The sequence below is a fragment of the Manis javanica genome, chromosome 5 (genome assembly GCF_040802235.1).
Source record: "Manis javanica isolate MJ-LG chromosome 5, MJ_LKY, whole genome shotgun sequence".
Classification (NCBI taxonomy): Eukaryota; Metazoa; Chordata; class Mammalia; order Pholidota; family Manidae; genus Manis; species Manis javanica.
Genome location: NC_133160.1, coordinates 130,568,472 through 130,593,946, shown reverse-complemented (window position 1 = coordinate 130,593,946; position 25,475 = coordinate 130,568,472). Strand labels below are relative to the sequence as shown.

The following is a 25,475-nucleotide window of genomic DNA, read 5'->3' as shown; positions in this document are numbered from 1 at the left end:
GCAAGGTGAAAAAGTTCTAAGATGTGCTGTAGAACAATGTACACGTAGTTAACAATACTGCACTGTACATAACTTAAAAATTTAAGAGGCAGATTTCCTATTTTTTTCCTCTATCCATTTAATTAATCTATAGTATCTTCATATTTACAATGGGTTTCTTACAGACAATACACAGTTAATTGGTGCATTGAGATCATCAACAAAGTGATTACTGAAACAGTTGGATTAGTATCTACCATAGTGATCACTTTTTCTATTTGTTGTCCTTGTTCCTTTTTCCTATTGTTCCTATGTTTGCTTTCCACTCTTTTTCTGGCTTTTGTGGGTTTAAGCTTTATATGATTTTTTGAGCATTCTGTATGATTCCTAATCTTCTTTCTTAACAAATTCGTTAAACTTCTTTTTTTAAATTTTTTTAGTGGTTACCCTAAAGTTTCCAATACACATTTACAGCTAATCTAAATTCACTTTCAAATAACACTATACCGCTTCATGGGTGGTATACCTTATGACAACCAAATAATCCTAATTCCTCCCTCCCATCCCTCGTATTATTGGTGTCATTCACTTCATTTATGTATAAGCATATTATGTACAAGCATGTAAGTATAAATATATACATATACCCAAGATAAATACATTAAGTATACATAATCAAATTCATTATTGCTATTATTTTGAAATGTTATGTTGCATCAGATAAAACAAAAGTTTATTTTACCCTTACCTATTCCTTCTTCAATGTTTTTTCTTACTGTAATTCTTGCAAGGCAGGTCTACTGCCAATAAATTCAGTCAATTCCTGTTTGTCTGAGAATGTCTTTATTTATCCTTTATTTTTGAAGGATAACTTCACAGGGCACAGAATCTAGGTTGATGAGTTTTCATCTCAATGTTTTAAATATTTTATTCCACTCTCTTCTGACTTGCACAGTTTCTGAAAAGTCAGATGTAATTCTTATGTTTGTTCCTCTATAGGTAAGATGTTCTTTACTTGGCTTCTTTTAGGATTTTATCTTCGATTTTCTGTAGTTTGAAAATGATATGCCTAAGTGTCATTTTGCAGGGCCTTTATTCTACTTGGTGGTCTCTGAGCTTACTAGATCTGGGGTTTGGTATTTGACATTAATTTGGGGACATCCTTAGTTATTGTTGATTCAAATATTCTTCTGGCCCTTTCTGTCTTCTCCTTCTGGTATTCCTATTATGAAAACAGTACACCTTTTGTAGTTGTTTCATGTCCCTGGATATTCTGTTCTGGTTTTTTTTTTTTCAGTCTTTGTTCTCTTTGCTGAAGTTTTCCCAGATTCTACTGAGATATCCTTTAGCTCAGAAGTTCTTTCCACAGGTATCCAGTCTACTAATAAGCCCATCAAAGGCATTCTTAATTTGTTACAGTGTTTATCTTCAACATTTCTTTTTGGTTCTTTCTTAGGAGTTCCAACTCTCTACTTACATTGCCCATGTGTTTTAACATGGCTGTCACTTTATCCATTTGAGCCCTTAAGATATTCATCATAGTTGTTTTAAATCCCTGGCCTGATAATTTCAACATCCTTGCCATGTCTGGTTCTGATGCTTGCTCTATTTCTTTATATCATGTTTTTTGCCTCTTGTTATGCCTTGTAACTTTTTACTGATTTCTGGACATGATGTACTACTAGGTAAAAGGAATTGCTGTAAACAGTCCTGTAGTAATGTGGTCGTCTGGGGTGGGGGGAGGGGAAGAATTCTACAACTAGATATCAGTCTTTCAGTGAGCCTATGCCTCTGGACTGGGAACTTCACAAATGTTTCTCAGTTTTCTTTTCCCTCCTTAGGTGGGATAGGATGGTGGACTGGAGTTGAGTATTTCCCTTCCTCCACGTCAGTTAAGCTCTGGTTAACTAGTTTCTCCTGAGAGTAATACAGGTGTGGTTAGGATGAAGGAGTCTTCTGGTATATTTCAGAATGGTTCCTTTTTCCCTCCTCCCACTGAAGGCAAGAGAGGATTTTTCTCTGATATTTACTGTGGGAACCTGGTCAAGTTCCTGAGAGTAAATCTCACAATAATGGAGGGTCCTCTGTGCCTAGGTCCCTCTGGAGTTTTTAACTGTCAAAGTTAACCACAGTGAGCCTCCAGCAATGTGTCAATTACAACTGGGGTTTCCTACCAAGAACTGTTTCCTGAGGTGGTATCAATTCGTGAGTCTGTTCTGAGAAGCTATGACTCCTTGTATCTGCCTGTCTGACTCTCTAGTCTTGGGGATAGCAGTTTGCCCTGTGTTTACCTCTCTCTTATGGATCCAAGAGTTGATGATTTTTCAGTCTGTTCAGCTTTTACTTGTTAGGACAAAGTGATGACTTTGTTATTTATTTTCTTTTTGACACAATAAAGAATGAAAGAAACTAAAAGTGTCACTTCAATAAAAAATAATTCTTAATGTTTAAATCACAAAGTTTATTTTTATCGAGAAACATTTAAAGTAAACAAATATAGGGCAGACTTTCAATTTTTTCCAATGTGCATTTTCACTATAGTAAAAACATTAACAGAAAAATAAAAGGTACGATAAATTAGATTAAGAATGTCAATTATTCAGTTTAAGTTAGTAAGTATTTTAGGATCAATGTAAGTCCAAGCTCTATGTTAGAGATAACAGACACTTAATAAATTGGAGAAATTAGTTACCAACAAAGAATTTCTTAGGCCTTTTCCTGCAATTAGCCAACATACAGACAAAAGACATGATCCAAAGCATAAGAGCAACTGCACAGGGGATGCCACAGTATTTACTCTTAAATATTTCCTATGAATTATCCTCAATAGGTCCAAACATACATTCCTTACAAAATGAAGAAAATATTCAAAAGTTTGATAGAAGTTTAATCAAATAATTGCTTTAAGAATGTTAATGAATGTATACTAATTACTTTCAGTGAAGTCTCTGTATCAGCTAATACAGAAAAGGTCATAACTCAAGAGTGACTGAAAATCTTCTTTACATAATATTTATTATTAAGGAGCTAACTGTTTCGGTTATGGCTGGTTCACATTTGTTTCTTCCCCACCTCCCCACTGTGTGTGTGTGTATTTTAGTTCTCATTTTCACCTTCAAGAAAGAAAATTAGGGTAAATTTTACTCAAAACTTCGATGTGGAAAACTTCAGGAATCTATCAATTTCAATTAGCAATGTTCTTTCACCCACAAGGTAATTAGGAATTACTGTGTTCCTACTATTTTTCACTATAGAAGCAGGATGTCACTGTAACATTTCTCATTGTTAATATTCTTCTAACTCATTAATTTCTTCAAAGCAGGAGTGATACTTATTCATCTAGTACTAGGACTGATCAGAGTGTCTGACAAACACTAAATACTCAATACAAACAGGTGAATAACTGAATTAACTGAGACCAACCCAACCCCGCCACGAAGTTAGTGCAGAATTTTGCTTCTGACCCATCTAACCATCAGTCTAATTTTTTTTAAACCAAGAACATACTGTATATGCAAAATGGCAGCAATAAAAAGGGATATTTTTGATAGCAAAAAAATACAAAAAGGATATTTCTGAGAAGAAAAGGGATTTTTTTTCTGCAGCAAGCCTGCAACCTGGAAGAAATACACAGAGTCCAGAGCAACAGGGCAGATCCCCGAAATGTGCATGAAGCAGTATTCAGGAGCCGTATCTCAGGGTTCTACGTGGTCCCAAGTTTTCTGGCACAGAAATACCCAGTTAGAATCAAAGCAGCTAATAACCCAGCAGGCCAGAGGAGTGGGTACAGAGGTTAAGACCCCTGGAGTTTAGAATCAGAAAGGCATGGATAGAAATCTTTGGATAATTTAATCACCCTAAGTCTCAAAATTTTTACCTAGAGGGGTTGTTGTGAAGAATAAAGGATATAATGTATAGGGATACCTATTCTTATTTATTAACAAAATAAACACAAATGGTAACTTCTCCCTTTAGAACAAAAATAAAGACTTAAGCATTTGTAGAATGACAAAAAGCTAGTATCTTTACTATACAAGGGTTTCCAAAGTTATTCAGAAAAGTTAAAACCCAACCAACAAAAAAGAATGAAAAGCATAACTAAGTAAGCCACAAAGAAAAGAAAAAGCTAATAAATGTAAAAATTATTGCTGGCTAGAAATCAAAGAAACTTTAGTAAAAGCTTGTTATAAATATTAGTGATTCCTTAAAAATTGTATTTCATATATTTATCATTCAGCAAATACTTACTGAGCACCAATACAAGTGTCTGACAGTAAGCTAATGGGAGTTTTAAAATGGCCAATGCATTTGAGGCACTTCCCAGAGACATGCACAAAATACTCTGCAAATACATACGAGGTACACAGATGTTAAGGAAGCTCCTGGAAGAAGCAATACCTAGCTGAGAGTTAAGGATAAATAAAAGTTCACCAGGCCAAGAGAAGAGAAATTTGATGCCAAAAGAACAGTACAAGCAAAGATCTGAAGACATGAGAAAGAACTGTGATTTTAAGGTACTACAAGTAGTTCAGTCATGATTAGAGCAAACATCTAGGGACATGGGTAGGACAACAGAGGTGGTGGTAAGAGATGAGAATAATGAGATGACTAGATCATGACAGGCCCTGACATCATGGCAACATAAACACACTGAAGGTTTTAGGAAGTGACATTAATAGAGCTGTTCTTTTGAAAGATCATTCTGACTACAATATAAAGAATGGAATGGAAGAGGTGGACTAGCATTAGGGAGACTATCAGAAGTAGGGTATTATAATAGCTCAGCAAATTAATATATAGAGTCAGAGCTTACACCAACAAATACAGGAATTTCAATAGATACTAAGATGACAGAACTTAGTGGTTAACAACCAGAAGTAGAGGGACAGTGAGAAGTCAAGAATATCACCCAGACTCTGGCTTGGACACCTCTGCACGTTGATGGGAACACAGGAGGATAAGTTGGAAGGGAATGGAAGAGAATAATGTTGAAAGCAGTAGCTAACATTTATCGAACAATTACTATGTGCCAGGCATTTGTCGGAGTTTAAGACTCTCAACAATTACACAAGATAACCTCTATCATTATCATGTTATAGATGAGAAAACTGAAACACAATGAGAACAGGTTAACTGGCCAAGGTCAGCAGTAAAGCTGAGATATGAACTCTGATAGTTTAGCTTAAACTATGCTCTTAATTACCATGTCACAGATACCCCAGAAATACTTTAGATGATGGATTCAGTTTTCCAGACATGTATTAATGATGTACGAAACATGCAAGAGGAAAAATGTCCAGTAGGCAATTGAAAGTGAGGTACTGGCAGTAAGGAAAGAACTGGGTGAAGATGTAAAGTGGGAGAATCAACTTCAGTACATAAATTAAAGACCATGATTGATGAGCTTCTTTAGGAAAAACATGTAAAATGATTTTTAAAAAGGGTAAAATTAAAACCTGATAAAATATTAATATTTTAGAGACAGGCAGAAAACTAGCTAGTAAAATGAGGAGGAGACAAAGCAAAGAACTTAAAGAAATGTACTCTAGAAAAAGATTTCCTGGGTATATGTAGGGGGGCGGAGCCAGGATGGCGGCGTGAGTAGAGCAGTGGAAATCTCCTCCCAAAAACACAGAGCTATGAAAATATAACAAAGAAAAATCTTCCTAAAATAGAGACCACAGGACACAGGACAACATCCAGACCACATCCACACCTGCAAGAACCCAGCGCCTTGCAAAGGGGGTAAGATACAAGCCCCGGCCCGGTGGGACCCGAGCACCCCTCCCCCCGGCTCCCGGCGGGTGGAAAGAAACTGCAGCGGTTTTTTTTTTTTGGTGAGTGCTTTTTGGAAGCCTTAGAGAGACAGGGCCCCCGTTGCTAGGGAGGCAGGGTGGCGGGACCGGTGAGCGGGTGCCTGGGACCGGCGCCTGAGGACAAAGATTATCCCGCGTCTTTCCCTGCGGGACTGGTGGGCGGGTGCCTGAGACCGGCACCTGAGGACGGAGGAAATCGCGCGTTTTTCCCCATTTTTTTCCTCTTTTTGGCGAGCGCTTTTTGGAAGCCTTAAAGGGACAGGGACCCCGGTGCTAGGGAGGCAGGGCAGCGGAACTGGTGAGCGGGTGCCTGGGACCAGTGCCTGAGGACAAAGAATATCCCGCGTCTTTCCCTGCGGGACCAGAGGGCAGGTGCCTGAGACCGGCACCTGAGAACGGAGGAAATCGCGTGTTTTTCCCCTTTTTTTTTTTTCTCTTTTTGGCAAGTGCTTTTTGAAAGCCTTAAAGGGACAGGGACCCCGGTGCTAGGGAGGCAGGGTGGCGGGACTGGTGAGCGGGTGCCTGGGACCGGCGCCTGAGGACAAAGAATATCGCGCGTTTTCCCCTGTGGGACCGGTGGGCAAGTGCCTGAGACTGGCACCTGAGGACGGAAAAAATCGGGTGTTTTTCCCCTTTTTTTTTCTCTTTTTGGCGAGTGCTTTTTGGAAGCCTTAAAGGGACAGGGACCCTGGTGCTAGGGAGGCAGGGTGGCGGGACTGGTGAGCAGGTGCCTGGGACCGGCGCCTGAGGACAAAGAATATCGCGCATTTTTACCTGCGGGACCGGTGGGTGGGTGCTTTTTGGAAGCCTTGAAGGGAGAGGGACCCTGGTGCTAGGGAGACAGGGCAGCAGGACCAGTGAGCGGGTGCCTGGGACTGGTGCCTGAGGACAAAAAAAAAAAAAAAAAATCGCGTGTTTTTTCCTTTTTTTTTTGTTCCCTCTCTCATTGTTGCTGTTGTTGTTTTGGTTTGGAGAGTGCTTTTTGGAAGTCTTAAAGGGGCAGGACAGGTCACTTAGACCAGAGGCAGGGAATCTGGGGATCTCTGGGTACTGTAACCCCCTGGGCAGCAGGAAGCACAGAGGCCCCTTATGGAGATAAATAGCCTCCCGGCGCTCCCCCTCCAACGGGGCTCCACCATTTTGGAGGAGCAGCCCCAGCCAGGCCACACCCACAGCAACAGCAGAGATAAACCCAAAGCAACTGGGCAGGAAGCAGAAGCCCTGTCTGCACACAGCTGCCCAGCACAAGCCACTAGAGGTCGCTATTCTCCCAGGAGAGGAAGGCTACAAACCAAGAAGAAGGAAAGCTCTCCCAGCTGTCACTTGTACCAGCTCTGCAAACTATCTCTATCACCATGAAAAGGCAAAACTACAGGCAGACAAAGATCACAGAGACAACACCTGAGAAGGAGACAGACCTAACCAGTCCTCCTGAAAAAGAATTCAAAATAAAAATCATGAACATGCTGACAGAGATGCAGAGAAAAATGCAAGAGCAATGGGATGAGATGCAGAGAAAAATGCAAGAGCAGTGGGATGAAGTCCGGAAGGAGATCACAGATGACAGGAAGGAGATCACAGAAGTGAAACAATCCCTGGAAGGATTTATAAGCAGAATGGATAAGATGCAAGAGGCCATTGAAGGAATAGAAGCCAGAGAACAGGAACGTATAGAAGCTGACATAGAGAGAGATAAAAGGATCTCCAGGAATGAAACAACACTAAGAGAACTATGTGACAAAGCCAAAACGAATAATATTCGTATTATAGGGATACCAGAAGAAGAAGAAAGAGGAAAAGGGATAGAAAGTGTCTTTGAAGAAATAATTGCTGAAAACTTCCCCAAACTGGGTGAGGAAATAATCGAACAGACCATGGAATTACACAGAACCCCCAACAGAAAGGATCCAAGGAGGACAACACCAAGACACATAGTAATTAAAATGGCAAGGATCAAGGACAAGGAAAGAGTTTTAAAGGCAGCTAGAGAGAAAAAGGTCACCTACAAAGGAAAACACATCAGGGTAACATCAGACTTCTCAACAGAAACCCTACAGGCCAGAAGAGAATGGCATGATATTTTAACACAATGAAACAGAAGGGCCTTGAACCAAGGATACTGTATCCAGCACGACTATCATTTAAATATGATGGCGGGATTAAACAATTCCCAGACAAGCAAAAGCTGAGGGAATTTGCTTCCCACAAACCACCTCTACAGGGCATCCTACAGGGACTGCTCTAGATGGGAGTACCCCTAAAAAGAGCACAGAACAAAACACCCAACATATGAAGAAGGGAAGAGGAGGAATAAGAAGGGAGAGAAGAAAAGAATCTCCAGACAGTGTATATAACAGCTCAATAAGTGAGCTAAGTTAGGCAGTAAGATACTAAAGAAGCTAACCTTGAACCTTTGGTAACCACGAATCTAAAGCCTGCAATGGCAATAAGTACATATCTCTCAATAGTCACCCTAAATGTAAATGGACTTAATGCACCAATCAAAAGACATAGAGTAATAGAATGGATAAAAAAGCAAGACACATCTATATGCTGCTTACAAGAAACTCACCTTAAACCCAAAGATAAGCATAGACTAAAAGTCAAGGGATGGAAAACATATTTCAGGCAAACAACAGTGAGAAGAAAGCAGGGGTTGCAGTACTAATATCAGACAAAATAGACTTCAAAACACAGAAAGTAACAAGAGATAAAGAAGGATACTACATAATGATAAAGGGCTCAGTCCAACAAGAGGATATAACCATTCTAAATATATATGCACCCAATACAGGAGCACCAGCATATGTGAAGCAAATACTAACAGAACTAAAGAGGGAAATAGACTGCAATGCATTCATTGTAGGAGACTTCAACACACCACTCACCCCAAAGGATAGATCCACCGGGCAGAAAATAAGTAAGGACACACAGGCACTGAACAACACACTAGAACAGATGGACCTAATAGACATCTATAGAACTCTACATCCAAAAGCAACAGGATATACATTCTTCTCAAGTGCACATGGAACATTCTCCAGAATAGACCACATACAAGCTCACAAAAAGAGCCTCAGTAAATTCCAAAATATTGAAATTCTACCAACCAATTTTTCAGACCACAAAGGTATAAAACTAGAAATAAATTCTACAAAGAAAACAAAAAGGCTCACAAACACATGGAGGCTTAACAACATGCTACTAAATAATCAATGGATCAATGAACAAATCAAAATAGAGATCAACGAATATATAGAAACAAATGACAACAACAACACTAAGTCCCAACTTCTGTGGGACGCAGTGAAAGCAGTCTTAAGAGGAAAGTATATAGCAATCCAGGCACACTTGAAGAAGGAAGAACAATCCCAAATGAATAGTCGAATATCACAATTATCAAAACTGGAAAAAGAAGAACAAATGAGGCCTAAAGTCAGCAGAAGGAGGGATATAATAAAGATCAGAGAAGAAATAAACAAAATTGAGAAAAATAAAACAATAGCAAAAATCAACGAAACCAAGAGCTGGTTCTTCGAGAAAATAAACAAAATAGATAAGCCTCTAGCCCAACTTATTAAGAGAAAAAGAGAATCAACACAAATCAACAGCATCAGAAATGAGAATGGAATAATCAAGACAGACTCCACAGAAATACAAAGAATTATTAAAGACTACTATGAAAACCTATATGCCAACAAGCTGGAAAACCTAGAAGAAATGGACAACTTCCTAGAAAAATACAACCTCCCAAGACTGACCAAGGAAGAAACACAAAAGTTAAACAAACCAATTACGAGCAAAAAAATTGAAACAGTAATCAAAAAACTACCCAAGAACAAAACCCTGGGGCCGGACGGATTTACCTCGGAATTTTATCAGACACACAGAGAAGACATAATACCCATTCTCCTTAAAGTGTTCCAAAAAATAGAAGAAGAGGGAATACTCCCAAACTCATTCTATGAAGCCAACATCACCCTAATACCAAAACCAGGCAAAGACCCCACCAAAAAAGAAAATTACAGACCAATATCCCTGATGAATGTAGATGCAAAAATACTCAATAAAATATTAGCAAACAGAATTCAACAGTATATCAAAAGGATCATACACCATGACCAAGTGGGGTTCATCCCAGGGATGCAAGGATGGTACAACATTCGAAAATCCATCAACATCATCCACCACATCAACAAAAAGAAAGACAAAAACCACATGATCATCTCCATAGATGCTGAAAAAGCATTTGACAAAATTCAACATCCATTCATGATAAAAACTCTCAGCAAAATGGGAATACAGGGCAAGTACCTCAACATAATAAAGGCCATATATGATAAACCCGCAGCCAGCATTATACTGAACAGCGAGAAGCTGAAAGCATTTCCTCTGAGATCGGGAAACAGACAGGATGCCCACTCTCCCCACTGTTATTTAACATAGTACTGGAGGTCCTAGCCACGGCAATCAGACAAAACAAAGAAATACAAGGAATCCAGATTGGTAAAGAAGAAGTTAAACTGTCACTATTTGCAGATGATATGATATTGTACATAAAAAACCCTAAAGACTCCACTCCAAAGCTACTAGAACTGATATCGGAATACAACAAAGTTGCAGGATACAAAATTAACACACAGAAATCTGTAGCTTTCCTATACACTAACAATGAATCAATAGAAAGAGAAATTAGGAAAACAATTCCATTCACCATTGCATCAAAAAGAATAAAATACCTAGGAATAAACCTAACCAAAGAAGTGAAAGACTTTTACTCTGAAAACTACAAGTCACTCTTAAGAGAAATTAAAGGGGACACTAAAAAATGGAAACTCATCACATGCTCATGGCTAGGAAGAATTAATATCGTCAAAATGGCCATCCTGCCCAAAGCAATATACAGATTTGATGCAATCCCTCTCAAATTACCAGCAACATTCTTCAATGAATTGGAACAAATAATTCAAAAATTCATATGGAAACACCAAAGACCCCGAATAACCAAAGCAATCCTGAAAAAGAAGAATAAAGTAGGGGGGATCTCACTCCCCAACCTCAAGCTCTACTACAAAGCCATAGTAATCAAGACAATTTAGTACTGGCACAAGAACAGAGCCACAGACCAGTGGAACAGATTAGAGACTCCAGAAATTAACCCAAACATATATGGTCAATTAATATTTGATAAAGGAGCCATGGACATACAATGGCAAAATGACAGCCTCTTCAACAGATGGTGCTGGCAAAACTGGACAGCTACATGTAGGAGAATGAAACTGAACCATTGTCTAACCCCATATACAAAGGTAAACTCAAAATGGATCAAAGACCTGAATGTAAGTCATGAAACCATTAAACTCTTGGAAAAAACATAGGCAAAAACCTCTTAGACATAAACATGAGTGACCTCTTCTTGAACATATCTCCCGGGCAAGGAAAACAACAGCAAAAATGAGCAAGTGGGACTACATTAAGCTGAAAAGCTTCTGTTCAGTGAAGGACACCAACAATAGAACAAAAAGGAACCCTACAGTATGGGAGAATATATTTGAAAATGACAGATCCGATAAAGGCTTGACGTCCAGAATATATAAAGAGCTCACATGCCTCAACAAACAAAAAACAAATAACCCAATTAAAAAATGGGCAGAGGAACTGAACAGACAGTTCTCTAAAAAAGAAATACAGATGGCCAAGAGACACATGAAAAGATGCTCCACATCGCTAATTATCAGAGAAATGCAAATTAAAACTACAATGAGGTATCACCTCACACCAGTAAGGATAGCTGCCATCCATAAGACAAACAACAACAAATGTTGGCGAGGCTGTGGAGAAAGGGGAACCCTCCTACACTGCTGGTGGGAATGTAAATTAGTTCAACCATTGTGGAAAGCAGTATGGAGGTTCATCAAAATGCTCAAAATAGACCTACCATTTGACCCAGGAATTCCACTCCTAGGAATTTACCCTAAGAACGCAGCAATCAAGTTTGAGAAAGACAGATGCACCCCTATGTTTATCGCAGCACTATTTACAATAGCCAAGAATTGGAAGCAACCTAAATGTCCATCGGTAGATGAATGGATAAAGAAGATGTGGTACATATACACAATGGAATACTACTCAGCCATAAGAAGTGGAAAAATCCAACCATTTGCAGCAACATGGATGGAGCTGGAGAGTATTATGCTCAGTGAAATAAGCCAAGCGGAGAAAGAGAAATACCAAATGATTTCACTCATCTGAGGAGTATAGGAACAAAGGAAAAACTGAAGGAACAAAACAGCAGCGGAATTACAGAACTCAAAAATGGACTAACAGGTACCAAAGGGAAAGGAACTAGGGAGGATGGGTGGGCAGGGAGGGATAAGGGGGGGGGAAGAAGAAGGTGGGTATTAAGATTAGCATGCATGGGGGGGAGGGAGAAAGGGGAGGGTGGGCTGCACAACACAGAGAGGACAAGTAGTGACTCTACAACATTTTGCTAAGCTGATGGACAGTAACCGTAATGTGGTTGTTAGGGGGGACCTGATATAGGGAGAGCATAGTAAACATAGTATTCTTCATGTAAGTGTAGATTAAAAATTAAAAAAAAAAAAAGAAAGAAAGAAAGAAAGAAAAGGGGGATTACTCCTTGATAGGATAAAACTATTGGTAAATCAAAGATCAACGCATGCTTTAAATATCCTTAATGTTGATCACTTAAAGGGTGTCAGATGATCAGCTATGGAGGTACTCTTTTCTGATAATATTCCTTTCTTTTAATATAAAAAAAAATAAAGCAGTTACTGTGTGCTGACCTCCAATGAGTTCTGCACAGTGGTATAGAGGGCATCTCAAAGTGTGGGCAAAGGGTCTGTTTGTTTCTATGCAGAAGATCAAGGCCTAGCTTGGATACCCAGAAAATGAACTAAGATACGATATGAGGAGGAGCTTCTGGCATCAGCACTCTCTGGAGGACTTGTGCCAGGGGGATGATCATCAAAAAGCCTCCACAGGGATCCGGACGATGCTGCGGTTGTGGCTGCATCCAGCCCACCGTCTCCTGGACTTGCCATAGGAATGAGGAGGGAGATGTCTAGGCTGGCATGTGCATACAGTGAGACAACGAATTTGACTGGATCTGCACTGTTGGAACTCAACCAGGAGTTGGGAGGGGTGCAAGTTGTAGCACTCCAAAATCTCATGACTATAGACTATCTACGGTTAAAAGAACATATGGGATGTGAACAGATCCCAGAAATGGGCTGCTTTAATTTGTCTGATGGTTCAAGTACAGTTGGACAATATCCATCATATCATAGATAAATTTTCGCAAATGCCTAGGGTGCCTAAATGGTTTTCTTGATTTCACTGGAGATGGATGGTAATTATAGATTTGCTTTGTTTATGTGACATATTATGTTAATATGTGTGTGCAAATTAGTAGTTTAAAACCTATACATACTTAAGGTACTCTACAAGAAGATATGTCAAAGAAATAATCAATCCTCCCATGTTTCCTTCCATATGCTACCTCTATAGCTTTTCTTCTTCCTTCCTAATTACAACCCTTAAATAGAATTCGTGCCTCATATCGAATTTACCGAGTATCATAATTCCTCCAGGTGGTAAAGATACCTCGAGACAAGTGCTGGGCATAGAAGCCACAGGGCATAAATCTGCAAAGAAGTAAAAAGCTAACCTTTGCAAACAATGTGGCTTCTCTCTCACTTACCAACTTTACATTTCCCTGTATGGCCCCGGAAGATGGCTGGTTAGCCAGAGACGGGTAAGATTCCTCAAGGGAGGAACAACCTAAGACCGGCACAGTCGCATGGGGGCCATCAGGTGAGAATTTGGGGATCAACAGAGGTGAGGCTCAGAACCTCACCCCCCCTGCTTTGAGAGAAATCTTCTGCATCCGTGGATGTCTTGCTGCCCTTGTCTAGCCTGGATTAATACTTAGTCCATAGGCACACACCTGATCATCTGATCATCTACATTTGCCCTCTTATAGCACTAAACTATGTTTTCTACCTTTATCTTGCATCTACCTACCACTCAGCATTTTATTAAAAATAAAAATAATAATAATAATAAAGGGAGAAATGTGGGATCAACATATAAATCAAGTACAAAAATCAAATGAATATTCATATTTGACCTGATTGTTTATGGGTCATAATGCGTGATCAAAACCGAAAGTTCCTGCCCTTGTACTGTTCACCGTGTAAGAATTTATTCACTATGTAAGAATTCGTTCAGCATGTAAGAACTTGTTTGTTATGCTTCAGAAGATTGGAGACTGACAAGAATTAGGCTTGAGATGGATTAATGATTGTACATTGAGCACTGACCCCCCTGTACTGAATTTTATTGTTGTTAACAACCATTTGATCAATAAATATGAGAGATGCCCTCTCAAAAATAAAAAAAAAGATTTCCTGGGTATGAATTTTGGATCAGCCTGTTTATTAGCTGTAAGTCTTAGACTAATCACTTCAAAAAAATTCATCTTTTTTTTCACTTCTAAAATGTAGATAATAGTAGTACCTATCACACACAGTTGTTTTGAGGGTTAATGTGTTACACATGTGGGACAATACATAGAAAGCAGCAAATGCTCAATAAATTTTAAGTATGATTAGTGTTAATATTATTATCAAACTAGACCCAAAAAGGACCAAAGAGGTAAAAGAAAGCCAAGAAGGACCAGTTGTCATTAAAATTAAAGGAAAAGAATGTTTTGAGCAGTCGACAATGTCAAAAATACTGCAATTTGGACAAGATAATGACTTTAAAGTGTCCACCATTTTTAATACCAAAGAGTTTGATAACTTTAGTGAGGAAGGTATGAAACAGACTCACTTTCTTAAGAAAAGTTTGGTGAGATACATCAATGCTTGAGAATACTTATGTCCTCTGACCCAGTAATTTCATTTTGAGAAAAAAAGTAAATAATCAGAGGTATACCCATAGTTATATATTCATTGCACTATTTTTTTAAATAGTAAAGCTGGAAATAGTTTAAGCATCCAATAGCAGTAACAGTGGAATCAAAATATAGCAATCATAAATCCAAATATATGAGAAGTATCCACTGTGGTTATTTTTGAGAAATTAGCTCATGGATATTTTTTCTTTATTTCTCTCTAAAATTTCTCCCATGAACATACATTATTTTTAGAATAACTGAAGTACTGCCTTTTTCCTTTAATTGTACAATACTAGAGCCCTGCTATGCAAAAGGAACATAAAATACATGTTATCCATTCCAGAAAGCAAAACATGAGTAACAAATTGACACGTTACTACTAAAAAATACAACAGAGACTATTTTCCTACATATTATTCACATAATTAAAGAAAAAAATTTTAACTTCATCTAATTATTAGTAATTTTTACAGTGTTAAGTCATGAATCTGGGTTTCAAAAAGGAAACTAAATCTTTTTCTAACCTAATAACCTATTGACCCACTGACCTACTTTGGAATTTAGGTTAGTTAAATCTGATATCAAAGATATTTCTGGGACAGATGGATCTATTAACATTGATTAAAAGTAGTGCTGAAATTTAATTTGACTGGTGTAATACAAAACCCAAGCAACAATCTTTAACTACGTTTATCACCATTTATGAAATATTCTAACTTGCTTCTGTAGACTGCTGTTTGTCTGACTAAAAAGATAAATATTTTTAAGAGGACAATTTTAACTTGTGAAGAAAATACCCAATTACTTTTTAAATTAAAGTGTTTAATGTATGAGTAAAGATGAAATTAAACAGTATTTCTCCATTTATCCAATACTGAATGAGAATTTACATTTACAAAGAATGTAAAACATTAGCAACATGAAAAAATTGACTCAATAGCAGTTTCTAAGACTAGTTTAAATTAAAAATTGATAGTAAGAACAGGAAACACACCCCAAACCAAACTCTCAAGAACCAGACCTCTTAGAGCCAGAGAAGACATTGGCTCAAGACAAACATCAAATGATTCCAGAAAACGAATCTGTCAAATGTGTAGATGTGAGCTATTTTTGAAGCATCATTAAACACACAAAAACTAAAAAACTAATCAGCTCTCTTAGTAGGACACAAAATTATTCCAATGATTCAACTAACATTTTCATCCAAATAATGTCTGAGCTCCCTGTTCATGCAACAACTGATCTGGTCCACAGAATACATGAGCATCTTTTTCAGAAATGAGACTAAGGTCCAAGCCTGTCACCAGCTTCAAGTGATCCCCACAGAAGATCTGAAAGTGCAGGAAAAGCCCAAGCCTCGCCTCAGAGTGAACTACATACAGAACCAGGTATCACAACTCTGAAGTTACAACCCTGAACCTATTATCACCCTTCACCAGGCCTCTTCACTAGTAACAGCAGGAAAAGGGAGAGGTCACTGTGGCAGGCAGAATAATGGTCCCACTAAAAGCCATGCCCTAATCTCTAGAATCTGTGAATATGTTATCTTACAAAAAAGCCTCCCTCTTCCCTTATAAAGACCTGTGATCACACTGGGCCCAGCCAGATAATCCAAGATAATCTTCCCATTTTAACATCAACTGATTAACAACCTTAATTCCCCTATGCCATATAACCTAATATAGTCACAGGTTTTGGAAATTAGGATGTGAACATCTTTGAAGAGCTATCGACATATCATGACCCAAGAACTCTCTCTTTGTTAAAGACAAAATATCTTTTGGGGAAGATGAAACATTAAAAAATAATTTTATCAATCAATAGATAAGAGACTATACCATCTCATGTCAGTAAGTTCTGAACTTCTGAACTGTATTTTCCTTTTGTGTTTCTTCAAGGAGAACAAAAATTAATGTGGATGGTAATTCTAGTAACAAGTTCAACTGCAACTGAAGCCTAACATACTGTTCTATGGCAGCAACCATGCTCTCTGGATACTTTTCTGAATGGCAAAAGTTTGTTAGTTTAAAGCCCAAATGAATGTGATAGCATACTTTCCCTTTTGGGACAACTATTTAATGTGTTCCACCATATACAAAAATGGTGTAAGTGTCAAAGAGGTGTCCAAACAAGATCAATTAAATCCCAGAATTCATGGAATAGTCTATTTTTAAAAAGTGTATGTATATTTCCGATGGATCTCCAGAAAAAGAGAGACAGGGAAAGAGAAAGGGAGGGACAGGGAGGGAGAGAACAGGAGAAGGACAGGGAATTAATTATATCAACCCAAGAAAACTACATAATTTCATTAGGAACCTGTTAGGGAATTTGACTATTAAGTAGTAGTATAAAAATACAAGGCTTAGGTCTAGCTCATGAGATATTGAATAACTTACAACTACTGGATATAAATACAACAAAAATGTTTTCATATATACTTCATCAATAAGGGTAACAAACCCATATACATACTATTATATATAAATACATAAAAACTCTTTAAAAACACCAACTTCTCTTTTTGTACTGTAATCACTTCATTAAAAAGACAGTTGTTCTGACCTATTAAAACTTGGGTAAACTAAAAAATAAACAATAAAAAAATAAAACTTGGGTAAACTGCCAGGTTGCTTTTCTGCAGCCAAGTAGGCCAAGCAAGTTCACAACCATTTAAAGATTAGTTAAAATATAGTTCAGATGCATCATGAACCAGACTATTCAGAATACTATCATATCACATTTTTCTTCACTAAAATAATCATTATCTCTACACTTTGTATTTAAGATAAAATTTACTTCCTTTAAATTGCAAGATTTTACAAAACATGATATACATATATATATATACACATACACACTATAACATATACATATATATATACATACACATATATGTGTGTGTGTGTATATATATATATATATACACATATACTGTAGTCATTTTCACTTATTTTCTATACCTATTTACTCTCAAACCTTTCTTTCTTTATTATTTTATTTTGGTATCATTAATCTACAACTACATGAAAAACATTATGGTTACTAGACTCCCCCTATCATCAAGTCCTCCGCACATACCCCATTACAGTCACAGCCATCAGCATAGTAAGATGCTAAAGAATCACTACTTGTCTTCTTTGTGTTGTAAAGCCCTCCCCATGCACACACCTACATTATGTCTGCTAATCAAAATGCCCCCTTTTTTCCCCTTATCCCTCCCTTCCCACCCATCCTCCCCAGTCCCTTTCCCTTTGGTAACTATTAGTCCATTCTTGGGTTCTGTGATTCTGCTGCTGTTTTGTTCCTTCAGTTTTTCTTTTGTTCTTATACTCCACAGATGAGTGAAATCATTTGGTATTTCTCTTTCTCCACTTGGCTTATTTCACTGAGCATAATACCCTCTAGCTCCATCCATGTTGTTGCAAATGGTAGGATTTGTTTTCTTCTTATGGCTGAGTAATATTCCATTGTGTATATGTACCACATCTTCTTTATCCATTCATCCATTAATGGACACTTAGGTTGCTTCCATTTTTTGGCTACTGTAAATAGTGCTGTGATAAACATAGGGGTGCATCTGTCTTTTTCAAACTGGGCTGCTGCATTCTTAGGGTAAATTCCTAGGAGTGGAATTCCTGGGTCAAATGGTATTTTCTATTTGAGTTTTTTGAGGAACCTCCATACTGCTTTCCACAAAGGCTGAACTAATTTACATTCCCAACAGCAGTGCAGTACTGTTAACCTTTAACGACATCCTTGCCAACAGCTGTTATTGTTTGTCTTTTGGATGGTGGCCATCCTAACTGGTGTGTGGTGAAATCTCATTGTGGTTTTAATTTGCATTTCTCTGATGATTAGGGATGTGGAGCATCTTTTCATATGCCTGTTGGCCATCTGAATTTCTTCTTTAGAGAAGTGTCTGTTCAGCTCCTCTGCCCATTTTTTAATTGGATTATTTGCTTTTTGTTTGCTGAGGTGTGTGAGCTCTTTATGTATTTTGGATGTGAGCCCTTTATCGAATCTGTCATTCATGAATATATTCTCCCATACTGTAGAATGGCTTTTTGTTCTACTGATGGGAGTCCTTTGCTGTACAGAAGCTTTTCAGCTTGATATAGTACCATTTGTTCATTTTTGCTTTTGTTTCCCTTGCCCAGGGAGATATGTTCATGAAGAACTTGCTCTTGTTTATGTCCAAGAGATTTTTGCCTATGTTTTTTTCTAAGAGTTTTATGGTTTCATGACTTACATTCAGGTCTTTGATCCATTTTGAATTTACTTTTGTGTATGGGGTTAGACAATGATCCAGTTTCATTCTCTTACATGTAGCTGTCTGGTTTTGCCAACACTAGCTGTTGAAGAGGCTGTCATTTCCCCAGTGTATATCCACGGCTCCTTTATCATATATTAATTGACCATATATGTTTGGGTTAATATCTGGACCCTCTATTCTGTTCCACTGGTCTGTGGATCTGTTCTTGTGCCAGTACCAAATTGTCTTGATTACTGTGGCTTTGTAGTAGAGCTTGAAGTTGGGAAGCGAGATTCCCCCTGCTTTTTTCTTCCCTCTCAGGATCACTTTGGCTATTCAGGATCTTTTGTGGTTCCATATGAATTTTAGAACTATTTGTTCCAGACTGCTGTTGGTATTTTGATAGGGATTGCATTGAATCTGTAGATTGCTTTAGGCAGGATGGCCATTTTGACAATATTACTTCTTCCTACCCAAGAGCATGGATGCGTTTCCATATGTTAGTGTCCTCCTTAATTTCTTTTAAGAATGTCCTGTAGTTTTCAGGGTATAGGTCTTTCATTTCCTTAGTTAGGTTTATTCCCAGGTATTTTATTCTTTTTGATGTAATTGTGAATGGAACTGTTTTCCTGATTTTTCTTTCTGCTAGTTCATCGTTAGTGTATAGGGAAGCAACAGATTTCTAGGTATTATTTTGTATCCTGCTACTTTGCTGAATTGAGATATTAGATCTAGTAGTTTTGGAGTGGATTCTTTATGTTTTTTTATGTATAATATAATATCATCTGCAAACAGTGACAGTTTGACTTCTTTCTTACCAATCTGGATGCCTCGTATTTCTTTGTTTTGTCTGATTGCCATGGCTAGGAACTCCAGTACTATGTTGAATAATGGTGGGGAGAAGGGTCATCCCGGTCTTGTTTCCGATCTTAGGTGAAAAGCTTTCACCGTCTTGCTGTTCAGTATGATGTTGGCTGTGGGTTTGTCATATATGGCCTTAATTATGTTGAGGTTCTTGCCCTCTATACCCATTTTGTTGAGAGTTTTTATCATGGATGGATGTTGAATTTTGTTGAATGCTTTTTCAGCATCTATGGAGATGATCATGTGGTTTTGTTCTTCTTTTTGTTGATGTCATGGATGATGTTGATGGATTTTCGAATGTTGTACCATCCTTGCATCCCTGAGATGAATCCCACTTGATCATGGTGTATGATCCTCTTGATGTATTTTTGAATTCGGTTTGCTAATATTTTGTTGAGTATTTTTGCATCTATGTTCATCAGGGATATTGGTCCTTAATTTTCTTTTTTTGTGGTGTCTTTGCCTGGTTTTGTTATTAGTGTGATGCTGGCTTCATAGAATATGTTTGGAAATATTCCCTCCTCTTCTATTTTTTGGAAAATTTTAAGGAGAATGGGTATTCCATCTTCTCTATGTCTGATAAAATTCAGCGGTGAATCCCTCTGGCCCGGGGGTTTTGCTCTTGGGTAGTTTTTTGATTACCGATTCAATTTTGTTGCTGCTAATTGGTCTGTTAAGATTTTCTGTTTCTTCCTGGGTCAGTCATGGAATGCTGTATTTTTCTAGAAAGTTGCCCATTTCTTCAGGGTTATCTATTTTGTCAGCATATAGAATTTCATAGTATTCTCTAACAATTCTTTGTATTTCAGTGGGGTCTGTTGTGATTTTTCCTTTCTCATTTCTTATTCTTTTTATGTGTGTAGAGTCTCTTTTACTCTTAATAAGAGTGGCTAGGGGTTTATTTATTTTGTTTATTTTCTCAAAGAACCAGCTCTTGGTTTCATTGATTTTTTTTTCTGTTGTTTTATTCTTCTCAATTTTATTTGTTTCTTCTCTGATCTTTATGATATATAATGTCCCTCCTTCTGCTGACTTTGGGCCTCATTTGTTCTTCTTTTTCCAGTTTCAATAATTGTGACTTTAGACTATTCATTTGGGATTGATCTTCCTTCTTTAAATAGGCCTGGATTGTTATATACTTTCCTCTTAGAACTGACTTCACTGCATCCCAGAGAAGTTGGGGCTTTGTGCTGTTGTTGTTTGTCTCCTTATATTGCTTGATCTGTTTTAATTCAGTCACTGATACACTGATTACTCAGGAGCAAGTTCTTAAGCCTCCATGTGTCTGTGAGCCTTTTTGTTTTCTTTGTACAATTTATTTCTAGTTTTATACCTTTGTGATCTTAGAAGTTGGTTGGTGGAATTTCAATCTTTTTTTATTTAGTGAGGTTCTTTTGTGGCCTAGTATGTGGTCTATTCTGGAAAATGTTCCATGTGCACTTGAGAAGAATGTGTGTCCTGCTGCTTTTGGATGTAGAGTTCAGTAGATGTCTGTTAGGTCCCAGTGTGTTGTTCAATGCCTCTGTGTCCTTACTTATTTTCTGTCTGGTAGATCTGTCCTTTGGAGTGAGTGATGTGCTGAAGTCTCCTAAAATGAATGCATTGTATTCTATTTCCACCTTTAATTCTGTTAGTGTTTGTTTCACATATATCGGTGCTCCTGTGTTGTGTGCATAGTTATTTATAATGGTTATATCCTCTTGTTGGACTGCCCCATTTATCATTATGTAATGTCCTTCTTTATCTGTTACTTTCTTTGTTGAAGTCTATTTTGTCTGATACAAGTACTGCAACTCCTGGTTTTTTCCCCCTATTGTTTGCATGAAATATCTTTTTCCATTCCTTCACTTTTAGTCTGTGTATGTCTTTGGGTTTGAGGTGAGTTTCTTGTAAGCAGCATATAGATGGGTCTTGCTTTTTTATCCATTCTGTTACTCTGTGTCTTTTGATTGGTGCATTTAGTCCATTTACATTTAGGGTGATTATTGAAAGATATGTACTTATTGCCATTGCAGGCTTTGGATTCGTGGTTACCAAAGGTTCAAGGGTTGCTTCTTTACTATCTGCTTAACTTAACTGTCTTATTAAGCTATTATACAGTCTGATGATTCTTTATTTCTCTCCCTTCTTATTCTTCCTCCTCCATTCTTTGTATGTTAGGTGTTTTATTCTGTACTCTTTTGTGTTTCCTACACTGGTTTTATGAACAGTTGATTTTATTTTTTGCCTTTAGTTAATATTTGGCTGGTCTGCTGTCTTTGCTGTGATTTTCTCTGGTGACATCTATTTAGCTGTAGGAGTGCTTCCACCTAGAGCAGTCCCTTTAAAATATCCTGTAGAGGTGGTTTGTGTGAAGAAAATTCCCTCAACTTTTGCTTGTCTGGGAATTGTTTAATCCCTCCTTCATATTTAAATGATAATCATGCTAGATACAGTATTCTTGGTTCAAGACCCTTCTGTTTCATTGCATTAAATATATCATGCCATTCTCTTCTGGCCTGTAAATTTTCTGTTGAGAAGTCTGATGATAGCCTGATGGGTTTTCCTTTGTAGGTGACCTTTTTTCTCTCTCTGGCTGCCTTTAATACTCTGTCCTTGTCTTTGATCTTTGCCATTTTTACTATTATGTCTTGCTGTTGTCCTCCTTGGGGTCCCTTGTGTTGGGAGATCTGTGCGCTTCTGGGTCTCAGAGACTATTTCCTTCCCCAGCTTGGGGAAGTTTTCAGCAATTATTTCTTCAAAGATACTTTCTATCCCTTTCTCTCTCTCTTCTTCTTCTGGGACCCCTATAGTGCAAATATTGCTCCATTTGGATTGATCATACAGTTCTCTTAATATTCTTTCATTCCTAGAGTTCCTTTTATCTCTCTCTGCCTCAGCTTCTCTGTATTCCTGTTCTCTGATTTCTATTCCATTAACAGTCTCTTGCACCTTGTCCTGTCTGCTCTTAGGACGTTCTATTGATTGTTTCATTTCTGTTATCTCCCTCCAAACTTCATCCCTTAGCTCTTACATATTTCTCTAGTTTCATCAGCATGGCTATGACTTTTATTTTGAATTCGTTTTCAGGAAGATTGGTTATATCTCTCTCACCAGGCCCTCTCTAGGGTTGTCTGATTGATTTTTGACTGGACCAGATTCTTCTGCCTTTTCATGGTGATACAAGTGGCTGCAGGCAGGTGGCATATGTGTCAGCTGGGAGAACAAAGTCCCTTCCTGCTTGCTGGTTGCCTTGCCCTTCTCCACTGCCTGTGTCGGTTACCCACTCACCGGGAGCAGCCTCTGGGATAGTCCTCTGAACTGCTGTTGGTGAGGCCACCCTGAGGGTAGCCTAGGGCCCTGCGGGTGTTCACCAGTGCATCAGGTGTGTTCTCCTACGAGAACGGTGCCCCTTCATGCCTTCCAGACCTTTCTCCAGCTTCTACTGCCTGTGCCATTTACCCGCACAGTGGGAGCAGTCTCTGGGATAATCTCCTGAGATACCGTGGGCAGGGCAGCCCTCGGGCTAGCCTAGAGCCCTACAGGAGTTGGCAGATGCATAGGGTGCATTCTGCAAGAACGGCATGGCTTCTTGCCTTCTGGACCTTGCTCTGCTTCCTCTGTCTGTGCTGGGCAGCTACGCGCTGGCAGCAGCCTCTGGATCTGTCCTGGTTAGCTGCGTGCTGGGAGAAAACTCTGGGTGGTTGCTGTGGATGCAGCTTTTCTCCAGCTGCTCTGCAGCTGCGGTGGGTCAACCAGTTTCCTTGCAGCACCAGATGGAGGGAATGAATGGCAGGATGCTTATTGCCGTGAGGAGCTTCAGGGCTGGGTTACTCCTCAGGGGGTTGAGGCACCTGACGTTCCTTAGGATTCCCAGTCTGCTGGGCTGAGTGTGCCACAATGATTTTGTCCAGCTGTTAAGCCCTTGTCCCTTTAAGACTTTTTAAAAAGAGCCCGCTTTTCTTTTGTCCCAGGGTAGCCGGCTGTGGGGACCTACTCACAGTCTCCATCTCAGATTTTACTTTTCCATTTCTCTGATATCCAGTACACCATGCACTGTGTGTCTGTGCTCCCAGTGCAGAATACTAGGGCTGGTTATTTAGCAGTCCTGTGCTTCTACTCCCTCCTCACTCTGATTCTTTTCCTCCCACTGGAGAGCTGGAGTGGGGGCAGTGCTCGCGGCCTGCCAGGTCACGGCTTTGTATCTTATCCTTTTCGTGAGATGCCTAGTTCTTGCAGATGTAGATGTAGCCTGGCTGTTGTACTGTATCTTCTGGTCTCTCTTTCAGGAGTAGTTGTATTGGTTGTATTTTCAAAAATGTACATGGTTTTGGGAGATTTCCACCACCCTACTCACGCCACCATCTTGAGCTCCTCCTCCCAAACCTTTCAAATAAATAAGTATATGTGTGTACATTTGGTCCTTTAGTTAACTGTTTTTTTAGCCTACTGATTGATTGCTTATCTGAAATGATAAGGTCTGGGAAAATGGCAGGCCAAGACCCTATCTGAATCTATGGAGCAGCAAAGGAAATGTGGCTCAAATTTCACAGGCACATATTCTTGCAGCATGCAGGTAGGAGTAATTAAGGATAAAAAGGATGTGTAAATGGCACACTAATTCACAGCCAGAAGGCCTATGACCAAGTTTCACAGAGTACAACCAAGACTTAACTAGTATTATAGAACAGAGATATACCTTTGATACAGAAGACCCAGGATTTGAGCTTTCTATTGATTTATCTTCTAGTGTTCTATTGAGCCCATGCCATAAATCTGTATTTCATTTAAATTAGCTTAATGCCCAATTAACTAAATTGATTAGTTAATTTTTCAGGTCTAAAATTTCTATTTGATTCTTTTGTATGATTTCTGTTTTCCAAAGGGGAACTCTGTTTTCAAGACTGTTCATTTTTACCTCATGGAGCATGGGTATAATAGTTGCTTTAAGATCTTTTTGTAATAATTCCATCATATGGATCATCTCAGGGTTGGCATCTTTTCGTCTTTTCTCTCAAAAATGGTCATATTTTCCTGTTTCTTTGTATGTTGAGTATTATAGGTTAAATCTTAGACATTCTGAATACTAGGTTGTGAAACTCCCAACATTATTAACAAACATCTGGACAATTTGTTTTTTTTAAGTTTAGATTACAAGTTTGGTATTGCCTTCTGCGTGTGGTACTTCCAAAGTGTTCAGTTTCAAAGGCTCTACTATGTTATTTGGGTTTATAATCTGCACCCATCACTCAGAGACAAGACTGAGATTTGAACAGTGGTTTATATCACAGATTAATTCTCTAAGTCTTTTTATGTTTCTCTGGGTTTGTCCATGCGTGTGTAGCTCATGAGTGAAGTGGTACCTTTGTACTTCATATTCACAACTAGAGAATCACCCTCACATCAGAACTCTTCTCTCTGAGATTTGCCTCAGCATGTCTCAGCTTCCAGGGACCTCTTTCCCAATTTCTCTAGCCAGAGAAATGGTTTTCCCTCAGAGTTCTAAGAGCTTACACCACCATGGAAATGTAACTTTACAGATGGAAAGAGTCATAAAGCACACTTGAGAGAGAAAAATAAAAAAGGGGGAGTATCTTTTTCTTGTCCTCTGGCTACAAACAGAGGTTTCTCTTGGAGTTTTTGCTAACTGCTTACACCCACT

At 38.5% G+C, this 25,475-nt stretch overlaps 1 protein-coding gene across 24 annotated transcripts in view; it reads right to left on the bottom strand.

Annotated features, from left to right (window-relative positions):
* Positions 1 to 25,475, bottom strand: part of CLOCK (clock circadian regulator) — a 168,827-nt gene that overhangs the window by 106,283 nt on the left and 37,069 nt on the right. For 3 of the 24 annotated variants that reach the window (XM_073237589.1, XM_073237581.1, XM_073237587.1), the window contains one exon: positions 6,570 to 6,677. The exons of the other annotated variants lie outside the window; for them this stretch is intronic. The gene's annotated coding sequence lies outside the window, so the exon portion shown is untranslated. The remainder of the gene's footprint in view (positions 1 to 6,569; positions 6,678 to 25,475) is intronic. 24 annotated transcript variants of the gene reach the window in all.